This window comes from Lissotriton vulgaris, chromosome 11, assembly GCF_964263255.1.
Source record: "Lissotriton vulgaris chromosome 11, aLisVul1.2, whole genome shotgun sequence".
NCBI lineage: Eukaryota > Metazoa > Chordata > Amphibia > Caudata > Salamandridae > Lissotriton > Lissotriton vulgaris.
The window spans coordinates 968,524,485-968,549,192 of NC_141699.1; the positions used below are offsets into that span (position 1 = coordinate 968,524,485).

At 43.3% G+C, this 24,708-nt stretch overlaps 1 protein-coding gene across 3 annotated transcripts in view; it reads left to right on the plus strand.

Moving 5' to 3' along the window:
- MINDY4B (MINDY family member 4B) overlaps positions 1-24,708 on the plus strand; it is a 386,720-nt gene that overhangs the window by 108,261 nt on the left and 253,751 nt on the right. The window lies entirely within an intron of this gene.

A 24,708-nucleotide genomic window follows, 5' to 3' on the forward strand; every position in this document is an offset into this window, starting at 1 on the left:
CAGACGTCCCTGGTGAGCAGTAGCTTTACTACAGTGATCTAATGTGCAACTAGAGTGCTAACATTCAGAATTTATGGCAAATGTGTGACACATCTGAATGCCTTCTTGATGGAACCAAAGTAAACAAGCATTGAAAATGCAATAGATCTCGCCCTCGTTTAAGTTAAAGCCATTCTGTTTCTAATGAGGTGGCTTTTTAGCTTTGCTTTTATTAGTGTTTTTTCAACTTTCATGTAAATAACGCACCGTTTTCACCAAATCGACTTTGCCCAAGCACACCCTTCCCTTCGGCCAACAAATCCCAAAAATTCGGCACACCTGCCGATCCACTCTCCCTACAGCTCACCCAAGCCCCGTCCCTCTAGCGCAACTGGAACACCCCAAATTCACCTTCTCCATGCGCACCAAAAACTCCCATTGAATAACATGGCAATTCGCTACTCCGCACAAAAATTGCTCTTTAAAGCACTTCCACTGCTCCGATCCGCTTCAAACTTGGCTGGACACTAGTTCCAGCGATTCCCTAACATCTCACCAAACATCAGCCCAATCCATCCACTGGAACGGGGACGCATTTCAACCCGAATACGCGCCCCCCGCAAACACAAAAAAAAGCCATAAAACGGCCAAATCTCGACCAAAAACCGCCAAAATCCCTCAAAACCTTGCCAACACCAATACGCACGAAACTGAACCGGCCCCTCAGCCCTAGGCTCCGGGAACCCTACTTAATTGACCCAAAAGCCCTAAAAAAGCAACATAATACACACGAAAATGCCCTAACAACCCTAAAATGCATATAAGTATATGTATGCATGCATTTATGTTTGTATTTATATAGATATACAGATGATATATGTTTATATATGTATGTATATATATATATTCACTGAAAAAACCATAGGCTATAGACCATATATAGTTAGGAATTAGCATTTACAAAACCTTGAAAATTCACTGAAAAAACCATAGGTTATAGACCATATATAGTTAGGAATTAGCATTTACAAAACCTTGAAAATTCACTGAAAAAACCATAGGTTATAGACCATATATAGTTAGGAATTCGCATTTACAAAACCTTATTTTACTCACACAAAACCATTGAAATTCCATATATAGTTAGTTGCACTAACTATATATCGCGCACCCGCAATCCACTGCTGATGATGTCACATATTACATCATTCATGACATGGTCAGTGACATCACTGATGACATCACTGATGACATCTCAAATGACATCACTGATGACATCACTGATGACAACATCCAGTGACTGTATGTTTCTGTAAAGTTAAAATATGTCTTACATATTGAAGAATGAGTGGATGTATAAGTGTCTGGATGAAGGATTTAGTAGGTGCATGACTGACTGTATGAGTGAGTGATTAAATGTGTCTCACTGAGTGCATGGGTTAGTGACTAAACTGTCTTAATTTGTGCATCATTATGTCTGTTGTTCTGTAAACTGTTGCATGTGTTGATAAGTAGCTATATGAGTAACTATATGGGTTATTGATTGGTTGCCCAAGTATTTGTATGGGAGACTGAGTGTGTGTGTGGGTGGCTGGGAGGTGTATGACTCTGTGCATAGATGTGTGAGCAGTTGATTCACTAGATGTATGGTTTCAAAAGTGCATGTGTAAACAGCTGTATGGGCGGTTGACTGTGTGCATGAGTGTATTGGTGAGTGAATGGATATCTCAGTGCTACATGTCAAAGTAAGTACATATGTAAAACACAGTACATGTGAGAGTTGACATATATAAATAACTGTGCATAAGAGCCAGTGAATGTGTGAGTGGCTGTATGGATCATTGTGAACTTGTATCAGGGATTGTATAAGAGAGTAAATATGTGTTAGTATATGTTTGAATAAGTAAAGTTTGTATAACTGTATAGTTGAGGAAATGGAGGTGTGATTGATTCTTTGCATGACTGACTAGGTGTGTGAGTAACTCCATGGATGAGTGACAGTCTGTGAGTGTCTGTTTACACTGATTGTATCTAAGGTTATATTAGAGTCTGAAGAGGTTCATCGTATTATCACATGAATGATATCATCAGTGATGTGATCAGTAATGTCAAATGAGATGTCATCAGTGATGTCATCAGTGATGTCATTTGAGATGTCATCAGTGATGTCTTTTGAGATGTCATCAGTGATGTCATCAGTGATGTCACTGACCATGTCATGAATGATGTAATATGTGACATCATCAGCAGTGGATTGCGGGTGCGCGATATATAGTTAGTGCAACTAACTATATATGGAATTTCAATGGTTTTGTGTGAGTAAAATAAGGTTTTGTAAATGCGAATTCCTAACTATATATGGTCTATAACCTATGGTTTTTTCAGTGAATATATATATATATATAAATTGTTTTCATAACTTTTAAATTAATTTTATTTTTTGGGAAATGTATATTTCCACCCAAAGTGAAGCACTTAGAAACAATTGCTATGATCATATTTACACTTTGTGACAGATGTGGTATAGGAAAATAAACCCATAAGCATTCACTCTTTACCTTATTAATGTAGTGATCTGCTTATATATGGATATAATGATAAAGTTGTGTAAATATATATATATATATTGTAGTGTGATTACATTTATATAGCGCTTACTATATATATATACTAGCGGCCCGTCCCGACGTTGTCCGGGTAAAAAAAGGCTAAGCAGCAATGGTTTTAGTATTGAAAATAACATTTACTTCAAAACTTCATGGTAGACGACATTTCGTGTTTCATGAGAATCAGGAAGTAAAATAAATTGGTTGTCGGAATTTCCCGACCTCGATAGCGCGACATATAACTGTCCATGAGTGAAGCAGTCCTCTCGTAAGTCTATCCCAATGACTTTGTATGTCTGACTTTGTGATTTGTTAATGGTGGATGCAAAAGCAATGTTATTAGGGAATTGTAAGCGTTTGAATTGAAATGGTAGATCAGTAGGGATCATGGGTATCCAGGGAATATGGGCTAACTGTCCTGCAGCAGGGCCAGTGAGAATAGTAGTCTCTATTACATAAGGTAAAAGAGATTTAACTTGTAGGCGCGTCCCATTGTAGAGATTTGGTGGATGTAGGTTTTGTAATAACATGATAGGAACACCTACTTTCATTTGGAGTGTATGAGGAGGAAGGCCTGAAGGGTTAAGTGAGTGGAGGAATTCTTGGGGATAATGCACAGCGTCTTGTGTATCTAATACTGTATTAATGGAATTATATATTGTGGTTTCACCTGGGAATAGTTGTAGTATGTGTTCATTAATATGATGCACTGCAGAGTTTTGGGCGGCAACTATAGACCTTTCGCAAATCCATGTGTAATCTTTGCTGAGAAGATGCTTGATGTCTGGGTAAACATGTTGTATGAGTTCATTTAGGGTACAGAGACGCATACCTAAGTTTTATATGTTGATAAAGCCATTTGTGTCAGGTATGTCTCCGTTGGCCACTTCTATTAGAAGATCTGCAAATTGTGTATCTCCACCTCCTAAATGTGTCCTCATGTTAGTGCGCAAGGTAATAGATTGTACAGAGTTCCATAGGTGTGATGCTTTTAAGCATGCTTTTAGTATATCAGCCCGCGTTCCTGTAGGCACCACAGGAAGAGTTTGTCGGAAGTCTCCAGCAAACACAAAAGTAACACCTCTAATTATGTTGTATGAATCTCCAATGTCTTTGAGAGTTCTGTCAACTGCCTCAATATGTGAGCGGTGTGTCATTGTACATTCGTCCCACATGATAAGAGACACATTTTGAAGCAGTGTCCCCAAAGGTCCGTTTTTCCGAATAGAGCATATTGAATGCTTTTCAAGGGGGACTGTTAGAGGCAGTTCAAAGGTAGAATGTGCTGTTTTCCCAGATGTTAGCAAAGTGGCAATTGGCAAGTATGAGGTTGATTAGGTAAGTCTTTCCTGTGCCACTGGGGGCGTATATGAACAATAGTTTGCCTTGCTTCTTTTCAACACTATCAAATATGGTGTGGTAGGCGAGTTGTTGATCGGGAACTAAGTTAGGCAAGTGTTGAGCAAGGTAGTTATTTAGCTCTGGAATATTGTGTGCGGTAGCGATATTGTGGTATCCAGTTAGGTTAGTTTGGACCGCTGGCGGCAGGCTGAAATCTTGTAAGGATTTCTCGCATAATATATACAGCGAGTCTTCAATTTCTATAAGTCCTTGGTTTATGATTTCATTGTTGATAGCAGCCCATGCTGACGTTTTCCAGGTATGAATTGCTGCCGGCCAGTAGTATATTGTTTTGTAGGATTTCGTTTTGATAGCATTTCTTATATGTGACAGGCCTGTGAAACGCTCCGATTCACAGTGCACTGCTGATGCACTTAAGAGTGCGCGGTCAGTAGTGTGTGAACTCGACTTTCCCTACTTTATTTTTCCTTGCAATATTATATAGCGCAAACTCGACAACATGGCATAAGCACAATTTACATTACAGAAGAACACATTCATTTGTGGTAGGCACGGGGAGACAAAGCGATTTGCCTGGAATCACAGGATGTTGAGCTGATGCCGAGATTCGAACGTAGCTCCCCAGCTCTAAAGTTCGCAATTCTAGAACTTGTGGCGGGAGGTGTGTCTAAAAGTGTATGTTGGTGCTGGCCATCAATGAGAGAGACCTGTGCATTTTTCAAATGGGTGGTGAAAAAATATGAGTATGTTGCTGGAGATGTGGGCCGCCATGCCACCAATGTACTTACTGGGGGAGGGTAAACACCGATTATTCCGCAACTTTCTTTCCGCATACCATCACTCCGCATACTTTCATTACGAAAGTACCATGACTCCGCAATGCCATTATAACGCATGGCATTGCATTTTATATGCTTTTACTACGCATACATTTACAACGAAATTCGGTGTGAATGCATGAATGGTAAAAGCATGTTTTTTTAATGTTTGGATAAGGTAAGTATGGGTATAGGGGTATATGTTTTGGGGTACTGAGGTATATGTTTTGGGGTGTTTGGGTATTTTAAGGGTACAGATATAGTTTTGGGGTATGGGGTACAGGGGTAGTTTTAGGATTTAGGGATAGGTATGGGTTTTGGGGTACAGGGGTATTTTTAGGGTTCAGGGGTAGGTTTGGGGTACAGGGGTATTTTAAGGGTTCAGGGCTAGGTTTGGGTTTTGAGGTACAGGGGTATTTTTAGGGTTCAGGGCTAGGTTTGGGTTTTGGGGTACAGGGGTATTTTAAGGGTTCAGATATAGTTTTGGGTTTTGGGGTATAGTGGTATTTTTAGGGTTCAGGGGTAGGTTTGGGTTTTGGGGTACAGGGATATTTTAAGGGTTCAGGGCTAGGTTTGGGTTTTGGGGTACAGGGGTATTTTTAGGGCTCAGGGCTAGGTTTGGGTTTTGGGGTACAGGGGTATTTTTAGGGTTCAGGGCTAGGTTTCGGTTTTGGGGTACAGAGGTATTTTAGGGTTCAGGGGTAGGTTTGGGTTTTGGGGTACAGGGGTATTTTTAGGGTTCAGGGCTCGGTTTGGGTTTTGGGGTACAGGGATATTTTTAGGGTTCAGGGCTAGGTTTGGGTTTTGGGGTACAGGGGTATTTTAAGGGTTCAGATATAGTTTGGGGTTTTGGGATATAGGGGTATTTTTAGGGTTCAGGGGTACGTTTGGGTTTTGGGGTACAGGGGTATTTTAAGGGTTCAGGGCTAGGTTTGGGTTTTGGGGTACAGGGGTATTTTTAGGGTTCAGGGCTAAGTTTGGGTTTTGGGGTACAGAGGTATTTTAGGGTTCAGGGGTAGGTTTGGGTTTAGGGGTACAGGGGTATTTTTTGGGTTCAGGGCTAGGTTTGGGTTTTGGGGCACAGGAGTATTTTAAGGGTTCAGGGCTACGTTTGGGTTTTGGGGTACAGGGGTATTTTAGGGTTTAGCGGTAGGATTGGGTTTTGGGGTACAGTGGTATTTTTAGGGTTCAGGGCTAGGTTTGGGTTTTGGGGTACACGGGTATTTTTAGGGTTCAGGGGTAGTTCAGGGGTAGGTTTGGGAAATTCGGTGTGAATGCATGAATGGTAAAAGCATGTTTTTTTTAATGTTTGGATAAGGTAAGTATGGGTATAGGGGTATATGTTTTGGGGTACTGAGGTATATGTTTTGGGGTGTTTGGGTATTTTAAGGGTTCAGATATAGTTTTGGGGTATGGGGTACAGGGGTAGTTTTAGGATTTAGGGATAGGTATGGGTTTTGGGGTACAGGGGTATTTTTAGGGTTCAGGGGTAGGTTTGGGGTACAGGGGTATTTTAAGGGTTCAGGGCTAGGTTTGGGTTTTGAGGTACAGGGGTATTTTTAGGGTTCAGGGCTAGGTTTGGGTTTTGGGGTACAGGGGTATTTTAAGGGTTCAGATATAGTTTTGGGTTTTGGGGTATAGTGGTATTTTTAGGGTTCAGGGGTAGGTTTGGGTTTTGGGGTACAGGGATATTTTAAGGGTTCAGGGCTAGGTTTGGGTTTTGGGGTACAGGGGTATTTTTAGGGCTCAGGGCTAGGTTTGGGTTTTGGGGTACAGGGGTATTTTTAGGGTTCAGGGCTAGGTTTGGGTTTTGGGGTACAGAGGTATTTTAGGGTTCAGGGGTAGGTTTGGGTTTTGGGGTACAGGGGTATTTTTAGGGTTCAGAGCTCGGTTTGGGTTTTGGGGTACAGGGATATTTTTAGGGTTCAGGGCTAGGTTTGGGTTTTGGGGTACAGGGGTATTTTAAGGGTTCAGATATAGTTTGGGGTTTTGGGATATAGGGGTATTTTTAGGGTTCAGGGGTACGTTTGGGTTTTGGGGTACAGGGGTATTTTAAGGGTTCAGGGCTAGGTTTGGGTTTTGGGGTACAGGGGTATTTTTAGGGTTCAGGGCTAAGTTTGGGTTTTGGGGTACAGAGGTATTTTAGGGTTCAGGGGTAGGTTTGGGTTTAGGGGTGCAGGGGTATTTTTTGGGTTCAGGGCTAGGTTTGGGTTTTGGGGCACAGGAGTATTTTAAGGGTTCAGGGCTACGTTTGTGTTTTGGGGTACAGGGGTATTTTAGGGTTTAGCGGTAGGATTGGGTTTTGGGGTACAGTGGTATTTTTAGGGTTCAGGGCTAGGTTTGGGTTTTGGGGTACACAGGTTTTTTTAGGGTTCAGGGGTAGGTTTGGGTTTTGAGGTACAGGGGTATTTATAGGGTTCAGGGCTAGGTTTGGGTTTTGGGGTAAAGGGGTATTTTTAGGGTTTAGGGATAGGTTTGGGTTTTGGGGTACAGGGTATATTTTAAAGGGTTAAGATGGGTTAGTGTTTAAGGGTGTTGGGGTATTTTAAGGAGTAAGGGTGGGTTATGATCATGGGGTGCAGGGGTATTTAAAGGGAGCAGGGTGGGATTAGCACAAAATATGAGACATGGCATGAAGGGTGGACCGTACCACACGCCCCCAGTGTTTGTCACGCCCCCAGCACACGCCCCCAGCACACGCCCACAGCACAACGCAGACACGCCCACAAGGGACTACTTTGCTGGCACGGTTCTTTTACCTTTTAAATGTATATGGTGGGCGTCTGTATAGCCTATGTCCTTCTGCTGCAACTGCCCTTTCCAACGCTGTATTGGGTGTTGTGATTGGTGCTGTGGTTCCTGAGATTACCCGCCTCAAAGGTTTGGGCTCTCTCTTTATATTATTAGTATGGATATATATATATATATATATATATATATATATATATATATATATATATATATATATATATATATTTGTATCTATTTATGTATTTTTACCTTTATTTTATTTCTATTCCTTCAGTAAGTATAACAAAAATATAAATACATGGAGATACTTACCCATATTGTATATGTTGTGCTAAGTGTGATTATAATAAATAGAGACTCATAAGCATGTGGTCAAATACTTATGTTGCTTATGTAATGACCTGTATACATGTTAAGCATCAATATAAGGAGTGTATATATTTTAACCATAATTAATATATAACAATAATAATAATAATAAAACATTTATTAAGCGCCTGAATACACTCAAACAGTGCGTCTCCGCGCTAGGATGCATGCCCACTAAAAATAAAACAGAGATCACCACCTACTCAGGGGAAAGAGACGGGGGGCGCTAGGAAGATACTAAGCTACCGGGAACAAATAGGTCTTGAGTAAACAGTGCGTCTCCGCGCTAGGATGCATGCCCACTAAAAATAAAACAGAGATCACCACCTACTCAGGGGAAAGAGACGGGGGGGCGCTAGGAAGATACTAAGCTACCGGGAACAAATAGGTCTTGAATTTCTGTCGAAATCTCGTTTCCGACGGTTCCATATGAAGATCAACAGGCAGATCATTCCACTGCTTACTTGCCAGGAACCTGAAAGAGCGCCCACCCATCTGTGATTTGTAGATGCGGGAGACCGAGAACTGCATACTGCCCATAGATCTCAAGAGGCATTTCGGGCGGTATATGGTAAGTAACCTATGAAGATGAGTCGGGCCCTTGCCATGTGCAATCCGATGGCTTATGCACATGGTCTTAAACCGAATGTGTTCTCTCATGGGGAGCCAGTGCAAGGTCTGTAACACACATTTCCCCGAGGACTTCCTAGGCAACTTTAAAACCAGCCTAGCCGCCGCGTTTTGCACATATTGTAGCTGGTTCAGGCCCTTATTGCTAAGGCACACAGCAGGGAATTCCCGTAGTCAAGATGGGACGTGACCAAGGCATGTACTAATGTTTTCCTAGCTGTCATAGGTAAAAGATCCAAGATTTTACGCAGGACCTTCAGTATGCCATAACATTTCCCTGATATCTTGGCAATATGTTGGGAGTAAGAGAGATTAGTGTCCAGTAGAACTCCCAAGTTCTTCACTGTGTTAGAGGGGACGGGTGTCGGACCCAACTCCATGGGCCACCATGCGGCTGTCCAGATGGATGGAGAAGAGCCAATCACCAAGAGTTCAGTCTTATTGCCATTAAGACGTAGGCAATCGCTCTTCATCCATGCTGCAAGTGATACCAGACAGGCGGAGAAATTGTCCGCCGTCTCAACTGGGTTATGAGATAGAGTACCCACCAGTTGCGTATCATCCACATAAGATACAATGTCCACCCCGTAGGATTCCACCATCCTAGCCAGGGGTTCCATATAGAGATTAAACAACGTAGGGCTCAAAATAGAGCCCTGCGGGACCCCTTGTTTTAGGATTCTAGGCGTGGACCTAAAGGGGGGACAGTGTATTTCGAATTTTCTGTCCGCCAAAAAGGAGACCATCCATTCATAGGCTGACCCCTCAATCCCCAACTCGCTCAAGCTGGTCAGAAGTTTAGAGTGCGACACGGTATCGAATGCCGCGCTTAAGTCCAGCAATATTAGAGTGGCGGTCTGTCCTTCATCTGCTTTCTGACGAAGCAGCTCTGTTGAGGAAAGGAGGGCAGTCTCTGTAGAATGTTTGGCCCTAAACCCAAACTGGGAGGCATGTAGGAGATGATTATCCAAAAAAAAAAATTGTTCTGGGGGAAAACCACTAGTATGCCAGGCGCATTGCTGAATTAAAGTATGTACTGTACTCAAACTAAACACATAAACTAAGTTATACTTTGCTAAATTTACGCTTATTCCAAGTATCTGTTTTTAACATGCAAGCAAACAATGCTCAGAGAACAGAAATTGGCGAAACAGTTTGTATTTGACTTTTCATACAAACATTACAATGGGTTGTAAAACTTTATCGATCTAACAACCAGATACTAAAACAATGATGCTACATGCAAATAAAAAAGTACTACACATTCATGTGTTACACACTCAATAAAGCCCTGATGCCCAATGCATTTCGGGAGAGTATCCCTTCTTCGGGGGCACTGTTGGGAAAAAAGAATAATAAACTTTGTCATAGTACTGCGTGCAAAACAATGAAATACACATAATATAAACAATGTACGGGGTTCAGTTACAGCATGTAAAAAAGCTGGCTAGTATGGTTGTTTACTAGTCAATAACGGTGGAGTAATTAAAACAACACCACGTGAAAAATAGAACTTTAGAACTCACACCAGGATTAAACTAAACAAGAAAAAGCATTCCTGTAATACTAGAAGAGACCATCACCATAACACTTAAAGAGATAGCCATGCTGAGATACCAGACCAAATCCAGAAATAAAGTCTACAACAAGACTTACTGCTGTACTAGGCTGTGTGAAGGAAGTTGAATGCAGCGAAACAATACATAAGACTGGGGACTACTGGAAAAATCGTGGCTGAAAGAGATATGAGGAAACTATGGGGGTCATTATGATGGCGGATTCCCCGCATACTCCGGGCCGGCGGAAGCCACCGCCGGCCCGGAGTATGCGGGGAATCCGCCGAGGAGGCCTGAAAGACCCACCGCCAAATTAGGATGGCTGGTGGGTCTCACAATCTGTCCTCCACTTTTCCGCCGCGGTCGGAAGGCCACCACGGCGGAAAAGCACTAACATGGCTGGCGGTGTCTATCAGACACCGCCAGCCATATTAGGATGTAGGGAAAGTAATGCTTTTCCACGGCTGCTTTTCCGCCGTGGAAAAGCATACGGACATTCACTTTGGGGGCCCGTTGTGGGCCCCCTGGGTGAAGGTTGCGTGGGGGGTGCACATGGGGGGTACCCAGGGTGGCGGTCACATCCTAATTGCCATGGAGGGACCGCCGCTGCCCATGCGGACGGTCCCTCCTACTCAGGGGTGGCGGACGGACGCAAGTCCGTCCGCCATCCTAATCGACCCCTATGTGTTGGGGATACGCTATGAAAAAAAACCAATGAAAACCAAAACTGGGTGACTGACTTACTACGAGGCTGAGCCTGAAGCGTCTGTCGTAGAACAATTGTAATCAGAGGCGCATCTTCACTGAAATAATAATAATGAGGAACCATGTCAATGGAGAGACTCTGAAAACGTAGCAGAAATAAGTCTGTGGTGGGCCCCACAAGAATTATTTACCTGGAGTGTAAACTGTTTCAACCTGCTCCAGTGGACAGAAACGGAGACACAGGCAACCTTGGGAGATATTCGCTCAACTGAATGAGCAAATCTGTACGAAGTGTGAAAAAGAGTTTTCCGTAAGAATCCACTAAAAACATGAAAGAGGAAAGCGTGAGGACACTAGTATGCCCGTGAAACTAACCTGACGAAATTAGCCAGTCTGGGACAAAGACGCCACCGCCATTACAAACGCGAAGCGTATGCACAGCCTGGTGGACACCGGGGTAAATCAGCGTAAAAGACATGGAAAATGGACTGGCCGTGGTCGCCATCTTGAAGTGTGCAAACGAAGCTAAGAGAAGGTGGAAGGGCTGCATATGTAGAAAGCGCATATGAACGAAAAGTACAATAGTAGAAACTGGACATCAGGGTGAGGAGGGGATTTGTAAAGCCACAAGAGAGCTAACTCACAACAATCACTGTAAACAGAAGCAGAAGCGAAGTGCACAAACATAACTTAACACCAAAATACTGGATACAAGAGATATGCCCCAGAGAAATATGAGAAAATTATGAAATGAAGTGGTGGTGTTGAAGCTGAAAGGATAAAGGAGTTATTGACTAAAATCAACATCACACGTACAATATACTGAGGGTTTAGCCATATAACATGATGATAGTAAAGACATCTCTAGAGAAAACATAGAAGTTCGATTCTGTCATTAAGCCCCCTGGGGTTAATGTCTGTAAATGCTTGATCCACCAAGCTTCCCTCTGCGATAAAAGTTTGTTATTATCCTGGCTGGCGCTGGCTGCTACAATTTCCAGAATAGTGAATCGTAATTGGGCATTGGAATGATGTGATTCTAACCAGTGTGTTGTGAAGTATGTCTTTGTGCTTTGATTGCGGATAGTACTTGTTAGAAACGGGATCCCTGGCTGGCCAGGGCTCACGCCAAAGTCAGTCAGAGACCACCACTCCTAAGTCAGGGCAAGGGAGTTACACGCCAAGATAACCCCTGCTCACCCTCTAGGTAACGTGACGCGAGCAGCAAGGCTAAACTTGGAGGCGGTATGAGTTAAGTATTTGCGCACGCACCCCAGCAACAACACCCAAGGCCCACCGCAAAGGAAACTCCACACAAGGTTATATAAAAAATAGTCTTTGTATTATAGTAAAAACACATTAGATAACACACAAACTTTACAATGTGCCAACAGGCACGGGCAGAATTTACAAGGGATTATGTACAGGACAGGGCCACATGGACCACTGTCAGGGGTAGGCACTTGTTAGAAATAATACTTGTAGGTATACACTTAGCACATACACATATAATGATTAGCACCAAAATAGTACATGTAGCACACAACCAGTAATCACTGGTAAAGAGTAAATACCTCCTACGCAACCCTAAACACTGTAGGAAAATCACGCAGGGAACTAGGACCTTATCATCAGGACCTAAGGAAGGAATACCATCACCTAAGCAGGTCACTTTTAGCAAAGGGAAGGAAACCTAAACAATCACCTAAGCAGGTCACATTTAGCAAAGGGGATAAACATAAAATACCTAAGCAGGTCACTTTTAGCAAAGGTAATGGGACATCAACAATCCTCTAAGCAGGTCACCTTTAGCAAAGGGGATAAACATAAAATACCTAAGCAGGTCACTTTTAACAAAGGTAATGGGACATCAACAATTGCACATGAGGCATTAAAAACATTCAGAGGTGCAGGTTAGAACATTTGCGCAAGAATCACATCAACAAGTAACTTACAATGCGCAGGGTGCATGTAGCACAACACTCGAACTTGTCCCTCAGGCCAACTGGCCTCGCAAGGGGCTGAATGCCCTGAGTCTCAATGTCAGGGGGTCTGCGCAGGCAGCACAAACCACAAAGCCTAAACGTAGCAGTTGCCCACAAAGTGCTGGGCAACTGGTGCAGGAAAAGTTAGGGCAACGTTGGAGCCTCGTGGGCTCAAGAACCACCACTGTGGCACTGCTGAGGCTCTCTGGGCTCTAGAACAAATATGCACTTAAGAGCTCAGCGCTCTAAAACGATGAAAATGCCCCAGAGCCTCGGGGCTCGTAAATACAGGTAGGGCGGGAGCCTCTCGGGCTCTAAATAAACAACAAACTGTACCTCAAGAGCCCCTCTCAGGGCTCGACGAACAACTGCGGGCGTGGGGAGCCTCGGGGCTCGAAAACGGGAATGCCCGGAGCCTCTCAGGCTCGTAAATCAACAGGCCGCCTGAGCCTTCCAAGGCTCGCAACAGAAATGCCCCAGGATCGTTGGAGCGGCCCTCTGCCAACTGGGGCCGCTCTAAATAACTCAAAGGACCCTGTCCCCGCACTCACCGGGACCTCGCAGGTGCTGCGGGGGCAGGAACACCGCCGGCTCTCCTCGCGCTGCTGGGCTCTCCTCTCCCGGCGGCGAGGCGGGACTTCCGGTTGTTTCTCCCGGGGCCGCGCTGGGATTGGCCGGCCGGCAGGAACACTTCCGGGTCGTCGCGGGCAGCGCGGCGGCCCGGCAGGGGCTACACACACTCCTGGGCTGCGGCGGTGATCTCGGGGCAATGCCGGGTGGGCACCGGCTCGTAAATAATAAAACACAACGGGGCAATGCCGGGTAGGCACCGGCCTTAAATAAATATAAAGCGAGGTAGGCACTCGCTATGCCGCAAATCGGCAATCCAAGCGGGCAAACGCCGGGTGGGCACCGGCTGCACAAAGGGCGCTCCCCAGCGCTCAGGGACAAAGTAAAGCGCTCTCAAGCGCCAAGAGAAGCGCGCTCAGCGCTAAAAGGAAAATAAACCGCTCTCAAGCGCCAAGAGCAAAGGTAAAGCGCTCCCCAGCGCTAGAGGACAGAATCCAGCTCCCACAGCGCTAGGGGTCCAAAGCAAAGCTCCAGCAGGGTCTGGAGGCAGGCAGGGGGGCAAGGCAGGGCCAGAGCCAGCTCACTGGGTCTCCAGGCAGGGAGACAAACCAAGTGGCGGTCCTCCTGGCCCCAGCAACAGCAGCAGCCCCCACTGGCAAGGATCCACAAGAAGAACCAAATTGTATGGGGACACAGCCCCTTCTTATACTGTAAAACCCTTTGTCTGTAGGTGCAGGGTGGGGGAAAACCAGTGGCAGCTGGTTTTGAAGTACCCTTGATGGCTCAACCACCCATTTCATTCACTGGCAGGGCTAGGGTCATCAGTCGCACTACAGGGGGTGGAGCCAGCATTGTGTGGGGAAAGTCCAGGCCCATCAGGGACCAGGTGCACTCCTCCCAAGCCATCAACATGCTAATCTCACACTCACCACCGGGCAGACCCATCCAGCCTTCCTGGAGCCAGGCTCACCAGCCAGCTCCAGCCAATCACACGGCAGGCATATTTTGCATTAATATGCCAAGTCCTAGAAGTGGCATTTCTACACATGACACACACATGCCACATACACCATTGCAAAGCATTCATTCCCACGAGCTCGCACATACCAAATTCGAGCATGCATTCCCCACGCATCAGGAACTACTAGGGACACAGACATTCCCCATGCATTCCTATGGGAGAGCAGGCCAGCCTAACTACATGCACGCACTTTACTCTGGGACACAGGGAAAAAGTGCGCACAGACCAGAAAATCATCCACATAGATCACAGATTAAAAGCAAAAAGATTAGGGGTGAACCTGCCTTAAGGGCCAAGTCCAACAGTACTCTTATGTTCCGTTATTCGAACTTTGACTTTGCTGTGGTTTTGCCTACATATAGTAGTCCGCAGGGACATTTAATGGTGTAAATCACATTGTTAGAGTTACAGTCTCCATTGTATCTTAGTTCAATTTTCTTACCAGAATGTGGGTGTAGAATGACATTGCCTTCTATCACATTATTACAATGAACACAATTGTAACATTTGCGCATTCCCCAGTATACTTGTGGTTGAGTTGCTGTTGTCAAAATTTCTTTCAAGTTTTTGCTCCGGGTGTATGCAAACAATGGTGGATCTGTAAAGAGTCCCTTGAAATCAGGTTCTTGTCGGAGTATTTCCCATCTGGATTTGATGATGTTTTTAATGACGTTGGATCTTGTCGAGAACTTGCTGACAAAGACATGTTTAGTCTTCTCACTCCTAATTTTGGTTTTCAATAGATCATTCCTGTCTTGTAATTCAGTCTTGGTGATGGCCGCCAGTACTGCTGTCTGGGGATAACCTCGTTGTTGGAATTTGTTAGACTGGTCACCCAATTTAACTGTAAGTTTCTCCTTATCTGAGGTGATTCGTTTGATCCTGAGCATTTGTGAATATGGTAGATTTTGCAACAGTTTCGGAGGGTGGAAACTAGAAAACAATAATAAATTGTTCTTGTCTGTAGGTTTCGTGTACACAGAGGTGTCAAAACCGGTGTTATTTTTGTGTATCAGAACATCTAAGTAAGGTATGCTCTCATGGCTTACTGTGTGCGTGAATTTGATCCTCTCATGTTTCCTGTTCAGTTCAATGATAAGTGTCTCCAGCATTTCACTAGACTCCTTCCAAATCAAAAAAATGTCATCGATGAACCTAACATAGAAAACTAAGTTGCGTCTCCAATTTTCATCTTAAAAAATGTATTCATTTTCGAAATGGGACATAAAAGTGTTAGCAAAAGATGGTGCTCCAGAAAAGCCCATAGAAGTTCCGCTGACTTGCAGATAGAAATCGTTTTTCCATTGTAGGTAGCTGTGTTGAAGACAGAATGTTAAGAGCTCCAGTAGAAACACCTTGTTCAGACCAACATCAGGTAACTGCAACAGTGCCCATTCACAGGCATCTATGCCATCTTTTAGAGGAATCGAAGTGTACATAGAGGTTACATCTATTGTACACATTAGCCAAGTTGCTGAAAATGATTCTTGTAATGAATGAAGACGGTTAAGAAAGTGGGTGGTATCCTTAATGTAGCTCTGCCAAGTTTGTACAAATATTTGCAGAAAGTGATCAACCAAACGTCCTGCGGGCGCAAAGATGGATTTGCGCCCGGAAACAATTTGAACGGAAGGGAGGGTTGTTTAGGCTCTTGTGGATTTTGGGAAGCATGTACAGCTTGGGTCTCCTCGGGTGTACTACGGTCAAAAAACTGCGTAGATTGTTGCTGATCCAAGACATACTCTCAGCGTGATCCAAAATTTGGGTGAGAGTGTCCATTATCATTGTGGTTGGGTCAGAGTCAAGCTTGATGTACGTTGTACTGTCTGATAGATGTTCTGAGACTTTTTGTTCATAGAAACTAGTGTCCATAATTACAAGGGCGCCGCCCTTATCGGCCATTTGAAAAGTTATCGTGTCATCATTGCTCAAATTTCTCAATAAGCTTAGTTCATCCTTCTTCAGATTAGAGTGAACTGGAGGGCGTAAATTTAACTTGGCAAAATCATGTCTGATTAAATTTTCAAAGGTGTCAAGTACCTTGTGTGAAACAGGCGCCATAAACACGCTTTTTGGTTTGAAAGATTGCAGTTCAAGATCTACTTCTTGTGAGAGCAATGAGGTGTCCTCTAGAGTGGGGACAACATTGTTGAAAAAATGCTTTAACCTCAGATTCCGCATAAATTTGAAAGTAGATACTTCCAATTCCAGCTGATTAGTGTGATAAATTGGAACAAAAGTAGTTCCTTTGTTCAAAACATTATTTGTGCTGCAGAGAGATTTCGAGATGATATATTAATTACGAGATTTTCCCTTTGCTTCTCAAGTTCCTGGCCTCCTGTTCCTGTTCTTTTTCTCTTGCTCCTCCTTGTTTTTTTGGATCTGGTGGTCTGCCTCCTGCTTGGCCCTTCTCTAAAAAAGGAACAGATGACGATGGCACCGGTTGATCCTGTTTAGCAGAAGAACCGGTTCCTTCCTTGGAACTAGTGGTGCTGAGTTCAGTCGGCATAGCAACTGGTGGTCTCGATGGGTCAAGATCTTCATCTGCCACTATTGATTCTTGAGACGAAGTATTAGGTTTCTGATAGGGACGACGTCTGGCATAGACCTCGGCCCAGGTAAAACCTCGTTTAGCTTGTAATCAATAGTGTCATGTCTAAATTTCCTTAGTTTTCGTTCTTGTATATCCTTGCCGTAACTCTCAAGTTTCTTGTTTAGATCTTCTAAGGTAGCTTGCCAAAATTCTGTTTCACATCTGCTAGATAAATCAGTCTTGATAATGTGAATCTCTTCTTCTAAATCTTTAATGGTTTTAGACAACTCTTCGATTAATAGTAAGATAAGGTCAAGCGAGCACTTGTTGAGCACTGCTTGCCATTTTTCCATAAAAGCCTTATTAAATTGAAATTTATACAAGAGTGGCTTAATAGGTAAACGTAAGCCTCGAGGTATCCTCTGCACTTTGTGGTATTGTATAAGTGCAGATGCGTGCAGGCGTTGGCTCAGTGCTCGACGTGTGATGAACTCAAGCTGTTTGATTTGCTGCGAAACTGAACTACCTTGAGCATTGAATAGTGGTGCATCTTGTATTAAAGAATAAATATCTTGTACTTGTGAATCAGTATAGGAACGTATGTCTGCCCTGTTGTCAGTGAGATTAGATATGCTGTCGAAAGACATAGTGAGTTATTTCCACTGTGGGGTGCTACTAGCCAAAAGGTGGCGAATGGATATTGAATAGAATTCTCAAAGAGGTAGTGCACACCCTAATGTAATGGGTAGAGAACCTGTTTTTTCTGTGTACTCAAAAGATTGCGTGCTGACCTGGTTGGAGGGTTGCCAACCCGAAATCAAAAATTGTGCTAGGGGAAAACCACTAGTATGCCAGGCGCACTGCTGAATTAAAGTATGTACTGTACTCAAACTAAACACATAAACTAAGTTATACTTTGCTAAATGTACGCTTATTCCAAGTATCTGTTTTTAACATGCAAGCAAACAATGCTCAGAGAACAGAAATTGGCGAAACAGTTTGTATTTGACTTTTCATACAAACATTACAATGGGTTGTAAAACTTTATTGATGATTATCCTCCACAAATTTGACCAGCTGGTTATTCACCAATTTTTCCACCACCTTGGCGCAGAAAGGAAGAAGGGAAATGGGCCGGAGGTTGTCCAACTGGGAAATGTTCAAGTTGGCCTTCTTTTTAATGGGGACTACCTGTGCCAGTTTCCATTCCTCAGGCACATGTCTTTCTTGAAACGAGAGTGTTGCCAATTTGCCTATATAGTTCCACAGGAGATGAACCTGCTCCCTAAGAATTTTAGGATGAACCACATCTATAGGGGATCCTGACTGGATACTCATAATGAGATGTATCTGTTCCTCCCTTGGAGGCACCATGAATTCCTTAAGATAGGCTTTCTTAATGGGCGCATGGCAGGTATTCCGCACAGAATTTTCTTCGGCTGGATCCTGCTGAAAGGACATGCAAATCTGTTCCACTTTGTTTACAAAATGATCTGCGATAGATTCGCATATCTCAGTGGAATAGAGATCTTTTGTCTCTATCCTTGTAAGCACCGTGAGCTCTTTATAAATTAGAAAGAGCTCTTTAGAGGAGTTTTCCGAGGAATCTATCCTGTCTTGGATAAATACTCTCTTAGCCTTATTAATCCATCCATGGTACTCCTTGAGACTGATCCTATATGACTCTTTTCGGGCCGGGTCATAATCTTTGCGCCACAGACGTTCCAATTTTTTACATCTGGCTTTAGCAGCGCGCAAATCATCGTTATACCAAGGGGCCGACCTAGTCTTACGTACTGGGGATTTTAGGGTCCATAGGGCCACCTTGTCTAACACCTTAGATATCCATTCTTCATACTCCGTCCGTGCATCCTTAAAGGTATTACTAAACAGGGGCTTATCCTGCATTAGCATACATTGAAATGCCTTCTGGGAAATTGTTTTCCAGTTCCTGCGTTTAGAATGGGTGGGTTTCTTACATGTTTCTCCTACGGACATATCTGTTATAATGAGAGGTATATTGTAATGATCAGATCACAAAATCCTTATAGGAGTTAGCACCCTTACCCCATTCCAATTAGCAAATATAGGATCTAAGAGATGACCCGCCAGGTGGGTAGGCATCTCACCTAAGATAGTAAGTGTCAGGGATTTTAAAGAAACAGTCATAGATTGTGCCTCAGCACAATTAACATCCTCAAAATGTATATTGAGGTTGCCTAATATAATTAATTTCTTATAGCGTAGGGCCGGTTGAACAACCGATTCCAGTAGGCTTTCAGCAAACTGCTTGATGCTCCCGGGGGGGGGGGGCGGTATAGGAGATATCCCATAACAGTACATTCGGGGGATACCTTGGTGGAAAAGAGGCCGGCTTCACAATTACTAATTTTCACCTGCTCCAATGAGCATACAAGCTTGGTATTGTACACCATTGCGATGCCCCCCCTCTTTGGGCCACCCTATCAATTCTCAGCAAACTGTAGGCTGATGGAAGGGCTTCAAGAATCTCTGGCGCCGATGCCTCATCCAACCATGTCTCTGTAAGAAACAACAGGTCCGGCTGGAGATCAATAAGAACATCATAGATATCTAAACTGTGTTTCTTAAATGAGCGACAGTTAACTAAAACATAGTGAGTTGATCTCCCCTCTTAATGTTCATCAAAGCTAATGATGGATCAAAATGACATGTCCTACATTTCTGTGCCATATCATCAGGTAGCAGGCTATAGGTACATGCAGTGAAAGAGGAAGGGCGAAGGTAGAGCAATTCATCTCTTGTATATCTTCTACTTCCTACCATCTCGTCGTGGACGGGCACAGACGGGCTTGCCTTGTGCGCGCCTCCGGCGCGTACTCGGCGCGCGCGCTGCGCGGTCGCAGGCTTATCGTCATTAAATAGGAAACGGGAGGGAAGGCTAGAGCGCTAACTAGAGCGCCGAGGAGACAGGAAGTGGTGGACTCCACACCCTCCGCGCAAACACCCACAATGGACGCGGCGGACCGGGGCGGGACCGAGCAGAATAACACAAAAATATTAAAATAGAAAAACGAGCGGTAAATTGTATTTTTAAAACAGGTTCTAAAAATTATGAGCCACAAAGTAATTACAAGCAACTATTCAGTTTGTTAGAATTGGGGGCCAAAGTACAACGTGCACCTCCCCTTCCTATCCCCACAAGGTAGTAATCTTCCGGTAATCAAGTGAAGGGTAACTGTCACTGCAACTGACAGTTTAGCATCCACGAACGAGGGCTCTCCCCTTCTGCCCTAAATACCATCAGTCAGGGGAAGGCTAGAGCGCTAACCCGAGCGCCGAGGAGACAGGAAGTGGTGGACTCCTCACCCTCTGCGCAAACGCCCACAATGGACGCGGCGGACTGGGGTGGGACCGAGCAGAATAACACAAAAATATTAAAATAGCAAAACGAGTGGTAAATTGTATTTTTAAAACAGGTTCTAAAAATTATGAGCCACAAAGTAATTACAAGCAACTATTCAGTTCGTTAGAATTGGGGGCCAAAGTACAACGTGCACCTCCCCTTCCTATCCCCACAAGGTAGTAATCTTCCGGTAATCAAGTGAAGGGTAACTGTCACTGCAACTGACAGTTTAGCATCCACGAACGAGGGCTCTCCCCTTCTGCCCTAAATACCATCAGTCAGGGGAAGGCTAGAGCGCTAACCCGTGCGCCGAGGAGACAGGAAGTGGTGGACTCCTCACCCTCTGCGCAAACGCCCACAATGGACGCGGCGGACTGGGGTGGGACCGAGCAGAATAACACAAAAATATTAAAATAGCAAAACGAGTGGTAAATTGTATTTTTAAAACAGGTTCTAAAAATTATGAGCCACAAAGTAATTACAAGCAACTATTCAGTTCGTTAGAATTGGGGGCCAAAGTACAACGTGCACCTCCCCTTCCTATCCCCACAAGGTAGTAATCTTCCGGTAATCAAGTGAAGGGTAACTGTCACTGCAACTGACAATTTAGCATCCAAGAACGAGGGCTCTCCTCTTCCGCCCTAAATAACATCAGTCAGGGGAAGGCTAGAGCGCTAACCCGAGCGCCGAGGAGACAGGAAGTGGTGGACTCCTCACCCTCCGCGCAAACGCCCACAATGGACGCGGCGGACCGGTCGTAACATTTGTTAAGCATGCATTTAAGATATTATATATTTCATTTATAAGTAATATTCACTGAAAAAACCATAGGTTATAGACCATATATAGTTAGGAATTCGCATTTACAAAACCTTATTTTACTCACACAAAACCATTGAAATTCCATATATAGTTAGTTGCACTAACTATATATCGCGCACCCGCAATCCACTGCTGATGATGTCACATATTACATCATTCATGACATGGCCAGTGACATCACTGATGACATCACTGATGACATCTCAAAAGACATCACTGATGACATCTCAAATGACATCACTGATGACATCACTGATGACATCTCATTTGACATTACTGATCACATCACTGATGATATCATTCATGTGATAATACGATGAACCTCTTCAGACTCTAATATAACCTTAGATACAATCAGTGTAAACAGACACTCACAGACTGTCACTCATCCATGGAGTTACTCACACACCTAGTCAGTCATGCAAAGAATCAATCACACCTCCATTTCCTCAACTATACAGTTATACAAACTTTACTTATTCAAACATATACTAACACATATTTACTCTCTTATACAATCCCTGATACAAGTTCACAATGATCCATACAGCCACTCACACATTCACTGGCTCTTATGCACAGTTATTTATATATGTCAACTCTCACATGTACTGTGTTTTACATATGTACTTACTTTGACATGTAGCACTGAGATATCCATTCACTCACCAATACACTCATGCACACAGTCAACCGCCCATACAGCTGTTTACACATGCACTTTTGAAACCATACATCTAGTGAATCAACTGCTCACACATCTATGCACAGAGTCATACACCTCCCAGCCACCCACACACACACTCAGTCTCCCATACAAATACTTGGGCAACCAATCAATAACCCATATAGTTACTCATATAGCTACTTATCAACACATGCAACAGTTTACAGAACAACAGACATAATGATGCACAAATTAAGACAGTTTAGTCACTAACCCATGCACTCAGGGAGACACATTTAATCACTCACTCATACAGTCAGTCATGCACCTACTAAATCCTTCATCCAGACACTTATACATCCACTCATTCTTCAATATGTAAGACATATTTTAACTTTACAGAAACATACAGTCACTGGATGTTGTCATCAGTGATGTCATCAGTGATGTCATTTGAGATGTCATCAGTGATGTCATCAGTGATGTCACTGACCATGTCATGAATGATGTAATATGTGACATCATCAGCAGTGGATTGCGGGTGCGCGATATATAGTTAGTGCAACTAACTATATATGGAATTTCAATGGTTTTGTGTGAGTAAAATAAGGTTTTGTAAATGCGAATTCCTAACTATATATGGTCTATAACCTATGGTTTTTTCAGTGAATTTTCAAGGTTTTGTAAATGCTAATTCCTAACTATATATGGTCTATAACCTATGGTTTTTTCAGTGAATTTTCAAGGTTTTGTAAATGCTAATTCCTAACTATATATGGTCTATAGCCTATGGTTTTTTCAGTGAATATATATATATACATACATATATAAACATATATCATCTGTATATCTATATAAATACAAACATAAATGCATGCATACATATACTTATATGCATTTTAGGGTTGTTAGGGCATTTTCGTGTGTATTATGTTGCTTTTTTAGGGCTTTTGGGTCAATTAAGTAGGGTTCCCGGAGCCTAGGGCTGAGGGGCCGGTTCAGTTTCGTGCGTATTGGTGTTGGCAAGGTTTTGAGGGATTTTGGCGGTTTTTGGTCGAGATTTGGCCGTTTTATGGCTTTTTTTTGTGTTTGCGGGGGGCGCGTATTCGGGTTGAAATTCGTCCCCGTTCCAGTGGATGGATTGGGCTGATGTTTGGTGAGATGTTAGGGAATCGCTGGAACTAGTGTCCAGCCAAGTTTGAAGCGGATCGGAGCAGTGGAAGTGCTTTAAAGAGCAATTTTTGTGCGGAGTAGCGAATTGCCATGTTATTCAATGGGAGTTTTTGGTGCGCATGGAGAAGGTGAATTTGGGGTGTTCCAGTTGCGCTAGAGGGACGGGCTTGGGTGAGCTGTAGGGAGAGTGGATCGGCAGGTGTGCCGAATTTTTGGGATTTGTTGGCCGAAGGGAAGGGTGTGCTTGGGCAAAGTCGATTTGGTGAAAACGGTGCGTTATTTACATGAAAGTTGAAAAAACACTAATAAAAGCAAAGCTAAAAAGCCACCTCATTAGAAACAGAATGGCTTTAACTTAAACGAGGGCGAGATCTATTGCATTTTCAATGCTTGTTTACTTTGGTTCCATCAAGAAGGCATTCAGATGTGTCACACATTTGCCATAAATTCTGAATGTTAGCACTCTAGTTGCACATTAGATCACTGTAGTAAAGCTACTGCTCACCAGGGACGTCTGCTGCTGGTATTCAAAGTGCATGTTTCAGTCTGCATGTCAGAATTTTTTTAATGAAATAGAAGAGGATTTGAGAAGTCACTCAAAATGATCCCTAATTTTTCTTTCTGAAGCACTAATCATACTTTCTATGGCAAAATTAACCCCCTCATGTTGTTCCTTTTTAAATTGAGTGTTTTCAGACTTACCACTTCATTCCAATCAAGATGGCTTCTGGTGTGCCATACTTTTGTCATAAGTAAGACTGTTAGCGCTCTAGTTGTTCTTTAGAACACTCTGGGACATTCTGTCATTGGGCTATACTTGGGGTACATCTGGGTGATATTTGGACTACATTTAGGCTCTTTTGTCTCTGGTGGCCATCTTGGGAGACTATGTCAGAATTTTTTAATGAAATTGAAGAGGGTTTGAGAAGTCACTCAAAATGTGCCCTAATTTTTCTTTCTGCAGCACTAATCATAATTCATATGGCAAAATATACCCCCTCATTTTGTTCCTTTTTAAATTAAATGTTTTAAGAGTTACCACTTTATTCCAATCAAGATGGCTTCAGGTGTGCCATACCTTTGTAATAAGTAGGACTGTTAGCGCTCTAGTTGTTCTTTAGAACACTCTGGGACATTCTGTCATTGGGCTATACTTGGGCTACATCTGGGTGATATTTGGGCTACATTTGGGCTCTTTTGTCTCTGGTGGCCATTTTGGGAGACTGCATGTCAGAATTTTTTAATGAAATAGAAGAGGATTTGAAAAGTCACTCAAAATGTGCCCTAATTTTTCTTTCTGCAGCACTAATAATACCTTCTATTGCATAATATACCCCCTCATTTTGTTCCTTTTTAAATTAAATGTCTTAAGAGTTACCACTTTATTCCCATCACGATGGCTCCAGGTGTGCTATACCTTTGTAATAAGTAGGACTGTTAGCGCTCTAGTTGTTCTTTAGAACACTCTGGGACATTCTGTCATTGGGCTATACTTGGGCTACATCTGGGTGATATTTGGGCTACATTTGGGCTCTTTTGTCTCTGGTGGCCATTTTGGGAGACTGCATGTCAGAATGTTTTAATGAAATAGAAAAGGATTTGAGAAGTCACTCAAAATGTGCCCTAATTTTTCATTCTGCAGCACTAATCATACTTTCTATGGCAAAATATACCCCCTCATGTTGTTTCTTTTTAAATTAAATGTTTTAAGAGTTACCACTTTATTCCAATCAAGATGGCTTCAGGTGTGCCATACCTTTGTAATAAGTAGGACTG